The sequence below is a fragment of the Vicugna pacos genome, chromosome X, assembly GCF_048564905.1.
Source record: "Vicugna pacos chromosome X, VicPac4, whole genome shotgun sequence".
Classification (NCBI taxonomy): Eukaryota; Metazoa; Chordata; class Mammalia; order Artiodactyla; family Camelidae; genus Vicugna; species Vicugna pacos.
The window spans coordinates 53723307-53737741 of record NC_133023.1 but is presented as its reverse complement, the minus strand read 5'-3'; the positions used below and the strand labels follow the sequence as shown (position 1 = coordinate 53737741).

At 37.0% G+C, this 14435-nt stretch overlaps 1 protein-coding gene and 1 non-coding gene across 5 annotated transcripts in view; one reads left to right on the top strand and one right to left on the bottom strand.

The window, feature by feature from the left end:
* The window catches only part of EDA (ectodysplasin A), a 335284-nt gene that overhangs the window by 293817 nt on the left and 27032 nt on the right, over nucleotides 1–14435 (bottom strand). The gene's annotated exons all lie outside the window — the stretch shown is intronic.
* On the top strand, nucleotides 13302–13408 carry LOC116279226 (U6 spliceosomal RNA). The gene has a single exon (XR_004188603.1). It is a non-coding gene; the product is annotated as a U6 spliceosomal RNA (small nuclear RNA).

Here is a 14435-nt window from a genome sequence, read left to right as displayed (position 1 = left end):
ACAAGGTCCTACTGTATAGCACAGGGAACTATATTCAGTATCTTGCAGTAACCTATAATGAAAAAGAATATGAAAAGGAAAATATATATATATATATATATACATACATATAAGTATGACTGAATCACTATGCTGTACACCAGAAACTAACACAACATTGTAAACCGACTATACTTCAATTTAAAAAAAAAAGAAGTAAGTGAGAGAAAGAAAGGGAGTTAAGGTATATGCATTCCAGGGGCCTGAATTAGAATAGTGGTGTTAGAAATAGAAAAAGATAAGACTGAGATATTCCCTGAAGATCAGACTGATACAATTTAGCTAACTAAGGTGCCTGAGAGGCTCAAAAATGCCTCCACATGAGTTTTAGACAGGCAATAGCATTTGAACACTTGCTGGGCACAGAGTGCTGCACAGATTTCAGAGGTCAGCTGTAATCCTAGATTTCCTGAAGCAGTGCAGGGCTATCTGAGATGCATAGACAAGGCATACGCCTGGCAAACAGTGGGCTAGGGAAATTAGGAGAGGAAGACAAAGGTCATTTTGCCTAAACTGACAAAAGGTTTGATGGTGGTATAGGGAGCAGAATTTGCCACCCCAAAGCACGTCTCTTTGGAATACTAATTATTTTCAGTGGGTTATTTTCTAAGAAACAGAAGACATGGGAAAAACTCTGAAAACCAAGTAGGAATTACCCTTCCGTAAGAAACATTTACATCTGTAAGGGAAATCTCCATTTGTAAGGATGTCTCCCTGGCAGTAACTGGAAGAGGAGGATGACCAAATCTCTAGAAAATCTTTTCAATGGAGAAAGCAAAACTTAAATCTGCATCATGATCACCCTTGTTTACTGTGCTTTTCCTGGAATCTCCCATAACTGACTCTCCCCACCCTCAATATCCTCTTTAAACTGAGGATGGTATTTAGGGTGAGGACTTTAGCCATTTTGGTGAGTTACTCAGTTTTCCTAGGTCTCTCCCATGTGTCCACCGAAGAAAAACGCACAAGCTAAAAGTTGCGAGTTGTATTTTATTTGGGGACCTTACTGAGGACTATAAGCAGCCTCTCAGAGAGCTCTGAGGAACTGTTCCAAAGAGGTAAGGGAGGAGCCAGGATATACAGGAGCTTTTGCTGGAAAAAAGAAAAAGAAAAAAAAAACAAAACATGTAGTCAGACATCAAAAGATGACTGCTAATCACAAAAACCAGACATCGCAAGTTAATGATTTTAGTGCTTTTCTACAAATGGGAAGATGCAAGAGTCTGAGCTCATTGAAATGATTCATTTGATATGCTTTTTAGCTATCTCAGGCCAGTATCCCATTTTCCTCTATCCTGAATTTCCCTCAGGTGCACCATTGGGATGGCTGCAGTGGCTGATGGCTTTTTGGTGGGCAACATTCTTTGTTTACTTAAATGGCAGGCGAATTTTTTTGGTCTGCACATGTATACATGTTTTTAAACTTTGTTTGATTTTTCTCCTGTTAATCTGTCTCATGTCAATTTTAATTCTTAGACCATCCAGAAGAAGCTAGAAGGGTAGGGGAAATTTTCTTCCTCCCCAGCAGTAGGCAAGGAGGTCAGTGGACAATGGAGTAGATTATCACCTAAATGACAGTGAATTAGAGAAGCAGAATGGCCTCTTAGGACAGGATCAGTAATGAAAACTGCAATCATGGGGTAGGGAACAAGTATTCTGTTGTGTGTGATTACGCTTGCCTCCTCTTACCCCCTCCAACCACCTTTTGCAGCATAATTTAAACCACAAAGTATAATATATATTCTACTGATGTAAATTATGGTGGCAAAACTTCTTAAGATATCTCACACCTGTGCACATACACATAACTGGAATAAATTCAGCGCGTGGGGAAAATCTGTGGTCAGAAATCCTTCAAATGTATCCAAAAATGATCACAGGTATTATCATGCTAACAAGGAAATAGTGCAGAATAGAAGAAAGACAAAACTGAGGGGTCTGAAGACTTGGCTGCAAATTTAGTAGACTGAGTTTCAGTTTCATCATCTGTAAAAGAAGGTAATGACACCACACCCTCCCTAATAATCATAAGGTCTGTGCATAGGAATGTAAGGTTCCTGAGGGCAGGGACTTTTACTGTTTGTTAGTGTATCTCTAGCACTTAACCTGGCACAAAGCAGGTGCTTATGACTATTTATTAAGTGAATGAGTATAGGAAAGTGATTTTATATCTGAGAATTCTATACAAATCTCAAGTACGGATTTTTCTTCTTAAAAATAATTCATATGAAATGAAACTGCTTCTGTGATTATAGCAATATAAAATTCTCTAACATTTTGATATACCTCTTTAAGCACTATATCTTATTTCTTTCGCATGAGATAGTTATGGACTGACAGTAGCTCAACAGGACAGTTGGAGAGTTTAAGCAGTTAATCTTAAAATTATTTTCTGGACCAGCTCCATGGAGGCCAGAGGCAAAAGGTCAAAGACAAGAATGATGAACTTTTTGAAGTGTGAAGTTACTTTCTATTGGGAATATTTAAGCTGGAAGCCTGCTCTAAAAAAAAAAAAAGGCACAAGGCATCTGAAATATGTGTAGTTTTACTGTACAGAAATTATACCACAATAAAGTTGTTCAAAAAAAGACACAAGGAAGGATTGTGTAATCACATATAAAATATATTGAGAAGTTTAAAATCTCTCTCTCTTTTTTTTAAGATTCACCAAAAACATGTCCCCGCTGTGCCTAATGATCACTTTACCTTTTCTACTTGCCCTTTACTTCTAGGCAATATCACATATTATAATTTCTGTCTTCTCTCAGTCTTTGACATTTATAATTATATACTTCACAGTTATATTTAATTTTAATTTTTACATTTACACTGTATATATAAACCCCTGAAATTCTTTGTTGAATGACTAAATGGATGAACTTCATCAAGACTCCAATATATTGAGCCCGTTCGTACCTCCCATCTCATTTTCCCTCCCTACCCAGTATATTCAATGGCCTACCATTACAATCACTTCCTCAACGTCCTTGCCTCTCTCTCCCATGTCGTAGGAGTCTGTACTTAGAATTTAAACTCTGCTGCTAACTGTGGCCAGGAGAACATGGGATCCTCCTGCTTTTACAACCTCATCTTGTACAACTTGCTGCCTCACTCACTCCTTCCAGGTTACACTGCTCCTTTTTCAGTTCCTTTAAAATACCAAGATCATCCTTCCTTCATGACCTCCACAAGCTTTCTTACCATTGCATATGGGACCCATCCAGCACCCTCTTCTCATTCTATATCTCATTGTCCATGCTACCTCCTTAGTAAGGCCTTCTCAGTTCATTCTAATTAAAGTAGGTGCTCCCCTGTTATTCTCTCATTGCACACTCCATGGTTCTTTGTAAACCCATATTTACTTACATACTGATTATCTCTGTCATTAGACCATAAGTTACATCAGGGCTGGGACACTATCTATTTTGTTCACTGTCATATGCCCAGCCTCTAATACACAGTACCTCACATAAACTAGTAACTCAATTATATCTTTGAAAAGAATGAATAACAAACATTCATTATTTCCTTTTCTTAGGAGGGAGAGTAATTACGTTTTTTTTAAGTTTTATTAGTTTATTTATTTATTTTTTAATGGAGGTACTTACATGCTAAGCATGTGCTCTGCCACTGAGCTATACTGTCCCCACCACCATCATTTCCTTTTTTTGTGGTGGGAGAGGAAATCAGGTTTATTTATTTATTTATTTAATGGTGGTACTGGGGATTGAACCTAGGACTTCGTGCATGCTAGGCATGCACTCTACCACTGAGCTATACCCTTCCCCTGACAATCGTTTCCTTTTGAACTTCCCAATATCCTATTCAATAAGGAAGTTTGTTATCCCACAGTATAGGCAGAGAGTCACACAGCAGGTAGCAGAACCAAAGTCTTCTCACTCCAAATCCAATGCTCTTGTGTTAACACTACCTCGCCAGATAGGGAGTGTTCTTTGTTATGTGAAAACAAATACTATAATAAACTCATTAAGTCACATTTCTCATAAAGATGTGGCAATGTCAACTCCAGTTCTTTGGCTTTAAGAATTTCTCTGAGATGGTACTACTCTTTCCACACCTGCAGGGGGAAAAGAACTATATTTCACATACTACAAAGAGACAAAGGAAACAGGTTTGGGTATTCATGTGCTTTTTTCATAGCATGTAATGTGATTCTGCTGGGAAGCTTGCTATAAGCCAATAAAAGTAAAGAAATAATAGCCCTACCTTATAAATCTGTCAGTAAGTAGGTTCCCAATATCTAGTCCCCTGATAGACACAACAATTGCTTTGCTTATACAAGTTAACAGAGTAACCATTTTCCTATTGACCCTGAGAATTGGATTAAATAGACCAGGCAGGCTGTAATTTACCAAGCCTCACATTTATATGCACTCAAAATTCACTGAAACCATTTCAGGAACTATCATATGCATTATCTAATATTTTATTTCATAAGAATTCAAAATATGACTAATTCTTTCTGCTGTCATATGTCTTTTGATGCATTCTATAAAAAAAGATAGCTATTTTTGTTGTGAGCTTACTATATGTGCTAAACATTATTCTAGGCACAGGGGATCCAGCGGTAAAGAAGAAATAGTGCTTGCTCACATTGAAGCTTACGTATTTTGGCTTCCTCAGGTTAGTCACTTGGTTTTAGATTTTCCCCAATAACATTTTTATTAAGGTTGAAAACTGAAGGGAAAAACATTTACTAAGGGTATCTACAATCCTGACACAAATTTGAGCATGTGGATTCTTTCCACACACCAACCAATTTCCTAACACCGGCTGGGGGTCCTACAATTTAACTCAATTCTGACACTATCTGCCTGGAGATAACATTAGATCCCACAGGTTAAGGGCTCAATCCTATAAGAGTGTCCCAGCCCTTTCAGAGGCCAATTTTAATTTCAGGTTGTCACCTGTACTTCTGATCCTACCAGTTACAGATTGGAGGTTCCAATGACCTCTTCTTTGGGCTTGATTAATTTCCTAGAGTGGCTCACAGAACTCGAAGAAACACTTTACTTACTGGATTACCATTTTTGTTGGTTTGCTTGCGGGGTTTTTTGGTTTTGTTTTGTTACTTTTTTTTTTATATTAAAGTGTATAACTCAGGAATAGCCACATGGAAGAGATGATTGGGCATGGAGCTTCCCTGCCCTCTGCAAGACACTCCCAGAATCTCCAATCTGGAAGCTTTCTGAACTCTGTCCTTTTTGAGTTTTTATGGAGGCTTCATTATGTTGTCATGATTGATTAAACCATTGGCCATAGCAATTGAACTCAGTCTTCAGCCCCTCTCCCCTCCCAAGAGGCCTGGAAGTGGGATTGAAAGTGACAACCTTCTAATCACATGGTTGGCCCCACTGACAACCAACCCCCATCCTTAGGTTACCTAGAGGCTTTCTAAAACTCAGCTTATTAACATAACAAAAGATAACTTGACCACCCTCCACATTTAGGAAGTTCTAAAGGTTTTAGAAGCTGTGTGCCAGAAACTAGGTGAGGACCAAATACATATTTCTTTTATAAATCACAATATCACACTGTCTTCAATAATTCTGTACATGTCTAGCTTTCCCCTCCCACTGTCATCTTCCAACTTCAGTTAAGAGAAGAGGCTTTGGAATCAGGGCTGGATTCTAGTCCTGGCTCTGTCACTTATTGGCTTAGTGGCCACAGGTAAGTTAACTTCTCAGAACTTCAGTTCCTTCCTCTGTGAGATCTTCACGCTGCAGGTATAGTATTATTTACTATTTCAAAACTCAAATTCCATCAAGTTCCTTCCTTACCTAAAAACCCTTCAATAGTTTCCCATTACCCTTAAAACAAAGACCAAGTCCTCCCTCCTCAAGGCTTCCAAAGGTCCTGCATAGTCTTCTGTCTGCCTACCTCTCTGACCTCTTCTCATACCATGTTCCCACTTACCTTCTCTAATCCAGCTACTTTTGCCTTCTTTCAGCCTCTTAAATTAGGGTTACCAGCTTTAGCAAATAAAAATACAGAATGCCCAATTAAATATGAATTTCAGATAAACAGCAAATTTTTTAATAGACGTATATCCCAAATATTATATGATATATTATAATTTCTACTAAAAAATTATTCACTTTACCTGAAATTCAGATTTAATTGAGCACTCAGTATTTCATCTGCAATTCTACTTAAATATGCTACCTCCCTCCTGCACCAGGGCCTTTGCCCATGTTGTTCTCGCTCCCTGAGAAGCTCTTCCCTCACTCTCCCACTGAAAGAGCTGTTGCAAGGAATATGTGAAACAAGATTTAGGAAGTGTATAGCACAGTACTTAGCACAAAGAAAATACTCAACAAATAGTATAAATAAGAATTCAAAGCCTTCTACTCTTGGTTTATCTTTTATATTATACAGATTGTGGCAGTTATCAACATTTTGTCATTGTAAATAAGTCATTCTCAATGCTCTTGGGTTCTTTATAAGAGTATTGGTAAATGGCAATATATACACATAACATATAGTATTTCCCTTACCAACTACTTTAATATATGTGCTTTCATATGTGGTCTTCACAATAATTCTGTAACATAAACATCACATAACATCACAGTAGTATGATTTTATTCATTTTACAGATGAAGAAATAACCAGGTAAGTTCTAAGTCACTTAAATAAATAATAAATAGTAAAAGCAGTAATCAAACCTAGGCCTTCTAGCCTAAAAAGCTAAAATTTTGCAGCTATATAGTATTGTCTCCCTACCCATTATCAGTCTGTGACAGATCTATATTACTACTACTACTACTACTACTACTACCACCAGTGACAATAACAGTAATCAGCAATAACAACCATAACAGCTAACACTTACTCAACACTTTCTGTGAGCCATGAATTTTTCTAAGTGCTTTGCATGTGTTATTGTATTCTTATAACAGCCTTAGGAGGTAGATAGCCTGTTATTATTCCCACTTTTCACATAAACTTTAAGCCTCGATTTCCTTCAGTAACTTGTTCAAGGTCACAAAGGTAGTGTCAGAACAAGGATTCAAAGCCATGCAGCTCAGGTCTTAAGTCTGAGCTCTTGTCCTCTCAGAGTCCAGAGGGAATGCACCCATGGAAGTCCTGGTGTCACTCCTGCTACACCATTATATTTACACATGCATACATTTAAGCAACAGCCTATCTTTTGGTTAAGACGGCACCAATCTCCCAGAAAGATACCCCTTTGTGTCATCTTATGGTAAAAGTAATAACTTTTTGATGAGCCAGCTACATTTTCTGTCCTGAAACAATAGCATGAATTCATAAAAATGACTGGTCTGGCTTAGAAGCAGAATGAAACAATATGGTCCAGAATAATGTGATTTTCATTGGGAATTTTAAAGCCATCTTCCTCAATGTCCATTTTACTGACTCAGATGTTTTCTACTATTGTCCTGTATGTCATATACACATAAACATATAAACTCTCCCAACCACCACAGATCTTGCCAAATGCAACAAGCTACATGTAGCATAATTGCTTCTGCCTTTTATAATTGCCACTGCAAATGATAAAAAAGCATAGGCTTATAATTCGGCAAATTTTACATTTCTCAGAAAAACTGTTTGCTAGCAGCTTTGGAACCTCCAACTGGCTAGTTAAAACAACAGAACAGGACATGGTGATAATGCAAAGGCTGAGCAGTTATGTATCAGAAAATAACAACAAAATAAAACATGGGATAAGCCCCCAAATTTGTATTAGCTGCTCTCATACTTATCAGAAGGATTGGAATTTGAAAAGGAAACTAAATAAGATCTATGTTTTTTCAGATCACAGGCATTGGAGTCAAAATAGACCTGGGTTTAAATCCCAGGTATGCTATTTACTGTCTGTTATTTAATCTCTCAGAGCTTGTTTCCTCATCTGTAAAATAGGGCTAATACCTACTTTGCAGGGAAATTATAAAGACTGAATTAGAATATATGTAAATCTCTTAGTCCGATGGTTGATACTTAGCAGCAGATGGTAGACCCTCAATAATCCAAATCCCTCTAATCCTCCTGACAGGCCTGGTGTTAGTGCAGAGCAGTTACAAAATCACAGTGATACTAATTTTGTTCTTTTCAGACCTAAGGAGCTGCCTGCCAGATGCCTACTTTCCTCTCTCCACTTTACCACAAACTTCATTTTCTCCTTTGGCATCTAAGGAACAGTGTTCATCTAGCCTTTGTCTCTGGGGTGGCAGTAATAAGGGAGCCAGTCTCAGCAGTTTAGGAGGGGGGAAGATGGTTGTGCTAAGTTCTTTTGTGTCCTCTAGTTGAGGGCCACTCAATTCAAGGTAACTTCATACCCACATCAACCTGTGCCTTGTATCTGAAGAGAGACCCACCTAGTTATAGTATCGGTTTAATAGTCACCATTTAACTTATTCATTGGAGTTATACAATTAATATGAATATTTTAAATAACTATCATTTCTTACATACTTTTTGCCAGGTAGTATGCTGAATGCTTTACATACATTATTTCACTTAATTCTTCAACAGCTTTCTGGGGAAAGTTAGTGCTTATTCATTAAACAGCAAATATTATTGATTGTAATTAATTATCAGTTGTTCTGAATACTAAGAATATAATAGTAAACAAAAGGGACAATAAGTTCTGCCCTCATGGAGTTTACTTTCTACTCTGGGAGATACCAGAATGCTTAAGTAACCCACATATTATCACCTAGTAAGTAACAAAGCCAAGATTCAAAAGCAGATCTGTAAATGAAATAGGAAGCCCAGAAAGAAATCCTCACATATACAGTAAATTGATTTTTGACAAGGGTGCCAAAACCATTCAATAGGAAAAGGATGGCCATTTCAACAAATGGTGTTAGGAAAACTGGATAGCCACATGCAAAGGAATGAAGTTGGACACTTATTTTATACTATATAGAAAAATTTACTCAAAATGGAGCAAAGGCCCAAATCTAAGAGCTTAAACTAAAACTTTCATAAGAAAACATAGGAGAAAAGCTTCATGACATGGAATTTGGCAATGATTTCTTGGACATGACACCAAAAGCACTGGCAACAAAAGAAAAAAATAGATACATTGAACTACATCAAAATTTTTAAAATTTTGCATATCAAAGGACACTAACAACAGAATAAGGCAACCCACAGAATGGGAGAAAATACTTACAAATCATATATCTGATAAGGAGTTACTATCCAGAATATATAAATAATTCTTACAACTAACAACCAAAAAACCAAACAATCCAATTAAAAAATGGCCAAAGGACTTGAATAGATATTTCTCCAAAGAAGTTATACAAATGACCAAGAAGCATAAAATGCTCAGTGTGCCAGTAATAATTAAGGAAATGCAAATCAAAACCATTAGGAGACACCAATTCACAAACACTAGGATGACTATTAAAAAAAAATAAAATAAAACAAGTGTTGGCAAAGATGTAGAGAAACTGGAATCCTTGTGCATCGGTGTTAGGAATATAAAACAGTGCAGCTGCTATGGAAAAGTTTGGTGATCTCTCAAAAAATTAAAAATAGAATTACCATGTGACCCAGCAATTCCACTGGGTATATATACCCAAAATAATTGAAAGCAGGGGCTCAAATTGATATTTGTACACTCATGTTCATAGCAGCATCATTTACAATAGCCTAAAGATGGAAGCAATCTAAGTGCCCATCAGCGGATGAAAGGATAAACAAAATGTGATATATACATATCATGGAATATTATTCAGCCTTAAAAAGCAATGAAATTTCAATGCATGCTACAGCATGGATGAACCTTGAAGACTGTGTACTAAACAAAACACACCAGTCACAAAGGACAAACACTGTATGATTCTACTGATATGAGGTATCTAAAGTAGTCAAAGTCATAGAAACTAAGTAAATGCTGGTTGCCTGGGGGGAGGGGACAATGGGGAGTTATTGTTTAATGGGTCCAGAATTTCCAGTTGGGAGGATGAAAACATTCTGGAAGTGGATAGTGATGATGATTGCACGTTGTGAATGTACTTAATGCCACTGAATTGTACACCTAAAAATGGTTAGAATGGTAAATTTCATGTTATGTATAATTTACCACAATAAAAAAATTAAAAAGCATACTGATGATTCTTCTACCTATACTCTTATTTACTATAGTACAGTGCCGAGTAGTTGATGCTTAGACTAGTCCAGAGAAATCTTGGTTCAGCACATTCATGTTCAAATGTAAAATTGTGGGGAAGCCATAAAAAACACACAGAGCACTTGGCATCATCACAATGCTATTTGAGAACATAATTTACTTCGTTATCAAGCCCCAGTGCATTACTGAAAACCAATTTTAGATGAACCAGGCTGAATAAAAACTGTTACTACAAATAGGAAAATAGCTAACTCGACTGTAAATGATTATCAGGAAGTTGTTTTTAAAACAATTCCCTCAAACTGGGGTTGAAACCTGTTACATAAGTTTTCCTAATCTAGCAGTCAGATTACAAATACTGAACTATTCATGAACTTCTCTTGCTTGTAATTCACGAACCTATCAGATGGAAACACCGGCTGTTTCTGGTACAACATGAGCATTCCTTCTTGTTTTTTTCTCCGTTTTTGTTTAATTCATTGGCAAAGTGTCAACATTTTTTTTGGTGGGGGGTGGGGAACTACAGTATTTCTTAAATTAAGAATCAGAAGTAAAATAGAGTTTTCAGTATTTTTTTTTTTTTGGTTTTTATTGATTTTTGGAAGGAGAGGCAGAGCCTAAAGTATTAAGACAATGGAAATGTTTTTTAAGCTAAATCCACTGTGATAGCTCTAACCCTCATATAATGGGCAAGTGTATCACTGGAAATGTGATAGACTCTAGGTACCCACTTTACACTATTGGTAGCCTTTTTTCATTGCCACCATCACTACCACCACCTCCACCACCACTACCACTATTGCTACTACTACTAGCTAACATTTAGTGAGCACTTAACTATAATGCCAAGCACTATGGTATAAGGTTCATATGCATTTCCTCTTTGATTCTCATAAAAACTTTATAGAGTAGATATCTTATTATTTTTTAATTTTATACATGAGGAAATGGAGAAGAGTAGTAGAAGATTAGTAGTAAATGGCAGAGCTGGGATTCAAATCCTGGCTCCAGGTTGCCAAGCCCATGTATCTAAGTATCATGTAGACTACATCCCCACAATACTCTGCTTAAATTAAAAATCTTTTGACAACACTACGTTCTAACCTCAGTCTTCAGATTTTACATACACGGATCAGTTACAGAAGTTAAGTTAATTAATTAAGCAACTCGAAGCAGGGTACCTCATCTATCTGATATGGGTCTCTCCCAAGGCAGCTGGCTCACCACTCCTTTTGTCCAGATTCTAGGAGCAACTCAAAGAGTCCTTCTTTGCTCTCTAATTCCTTCTTTTCTTTGACTCTACACCAGAAAAAGTGCTCAGTTCTCTGAGGAATGAAACCTCCCACATGTTAATGGAAGGCAATGAGAAAACATGGTTCTGTATATAGAGTAGCACCTTAGTCAGTTGCTTCCTAATTTATCTCTTCTCTATGTAGAAGTAGACTTGTAGACTACTTGACATACATCATTTTTAGACTTTTATACATGTTCTTTATACTTTTTCTTCCCATTTGCTTTGAATATTCTTGAGTGACCATTTATCCCAATGCTTTAGAATTCACCTGCTTTATGGCAGAGGGCCTGGACAAGACAGCCTCTTCAAATACTCCTCAGTTCTACTCTTGCGTGATCTCCCAGAGCAATGTTAAAAAACTGCTGATTGAAAAGTTTGTTTGTCCCATCCTTCCAACCCCTTATCCTACTTGTAACAATGCCACAATCTTGCAACACCCCCACTGGAGTAAAATGGAAGAAGTTAGATGGCATGTCTGACAGAGCACAGCTAATCTTTTGTTCACCACACACAAGCCCAGGTCTCACCCAGAACAGAATCCTCTCAATAATTAAACAGCTATGATAACAAAAAGCTACAGTCTCATAAAAGTACAGTTTCCTGGAACACTATTCTGCCTAGGGATGAAAGCTGTTTTGCCTAGGAATTCATAATAAAGTATCACATTCTCATTCTTTCTTTCAAAAGTTTGAGCAACAAAAACAAAACAAGTCTGTGCACCTACTGTGTGTACAACATTGTTCTAGGCACTGAAGGTATTAGGTCACATAAGACAGAGTTTAGGAAGAAAGGCAGACCGGTGAAATGATATTCACAGCGTACGGTATATTATAGTTAAGTGCAGTGACAGGAGTATGCCTAGAATCTTATGAGAACACAAAAGAGGATCTACTTCAGACTTGGCAGTGAGCAGTCAGGGGAAGTTTTTTGGAGTAGGTGACATTTAAACTGAGCTTCGGGTGAAAAAGTTAGAAGGTAAACTAAACTGAGGTGAGGGTAGATTTGAGGCAGTAGACAATAAGAGGAGAGACTGAAGAAACATTAAAGATGTAGACTCCATAGGACTCAGTGTTACAATTTGGGTGGGGAAGGAGTGAGAAGAATAATTTAAAGCATTCAGATTTCTGGCTTGGAAATGGACAATAGTGATACTCATTGAGATAGTGAACAGGGGAGGAGGAGCAGGTTTGGGATGAGAAGATACATGCAGTTTTGGAGAAGTTGATTTTAACTGCCTATGGGACACAAAGAGATTTCCAATAGAAATTATACTGGAGCTCAGTAGGTATGTAGTAAAAAGAGAGGTACAGGCTGCAATCTTGATTTCAAAGCTATTCCCACAGAGATAGTGGCAATCAAAGCCATGATTTTTAAAGAGTTCACAGTGGGAAAATGTATAGACTAACAACAGAAAAGAGACAAGGACGTAGACCTAGGGAATGTCAACAGGGCTGCAGACTTAGGGAATGTCAACATTTTTTAGAGATGAGCAGAAGATCTTCTAAAAGAACTTGAGAAGGAACAGCCAGAGAGGTAGGAAAACAAACAAGAAAGCCCATTGCCACAGAAATAAGAAGATAGACTTTAAAAAAATAAGACTATAACACACAGAATGGGAGGAAATATCTACAAATTATCCCTCTGATAAGAGCTCAGTATCTAGAAAACATCAAAAACTACAATTCAGCCATAAAAAGATACACAATGAAATTTTAAAATGGGCAAAGGATTTGAAAAGATACTTCTCCAAAGAGGATATACAAATGACCAATAAGCACATGAAAAGATGCTCAATATACTTAGTCTTTGGGGAAATGCAACTCAAAACAATAATTAGTGCTTACTTTGGTAGCACATACACTAAAATTGGAATGACACAGAGAAGATTAGCATAGCCCCTGCACAAGGATGACATGCAAATTCGTGAAGCATTCCACATTTTTTAGCAATGTTCTACTAAGGTAGTCTACCTAGGCAATAGAAATAAAAGCAAAAACAAACAAATGGGACCTAATTAAACTCATAAGCTTGTGCATGGTAAAGACAACCATAAATAAAAAGAAAAGACAACCTACAGAATGGGAGAAAATATTTGCAAAAGATGAGACTGACAAGGACTTAATTTCCAGAATATACAAACAGCTCATACAACTTAATAACAAAAAAACAATCTCATCAAAAAATGGGCAGAAGACTTAAACAAACATTTCTCCAAGGGAGACATACAAATGGCCCATAAGCACATGAAAAAATGCTCACCATCACTAATTTTCAGAGAAATGCAAATCAAAACTACAATGAGGTAACACCTCACACTGGTCAGAATGGCCATCATTAAAAAGTTCACAAATCATAAATGCTGGAGAGGGTGTGGAGAAAAAGGAACCCTCCTACACTGTTGGTGGAAATGTAGTTTGGTATAGTCATTATGGAAAACAGTATGGAGAGTCCTTAAAAAACTGAAAATAGGCTTACCTATGATCCAGCAATCCCACTCCTGGGCATATATATGGAGGAAACTCTAATTCAGAAAGCTACATGCACCCCAATGTTCAAAGCAGAACTATTTACAATAGCCAAGATATGGAAACAACCTAAATGTCCATCAACAGATGACTGGATAAAGAAGTTGTGAGACACACAAACACACACAATGGAACACTACTCAGTGATTAAAAAAAGAATAAAATAATGCCATCTGCAGCAACATGAATGAACCTAGAGATCATCATACTAAGTGAAGTAAGCTAGAAAGAGAAAAATACCATATGATATCACATATATGTGGAATTTTTTTTTAGAAAAAAAGGACACAAATGAACTTATTTACAAAACAGAGACAGATTCATAGACACAGAAAACAAACTTATGGTTACCAGTGGGGAAAGGGCACAGGGAGGGATAAATTGGGAGTTCAGGATTTATAGATACTAAGTACTATATATAAAATAGAGAAACAACAAGGTCCTA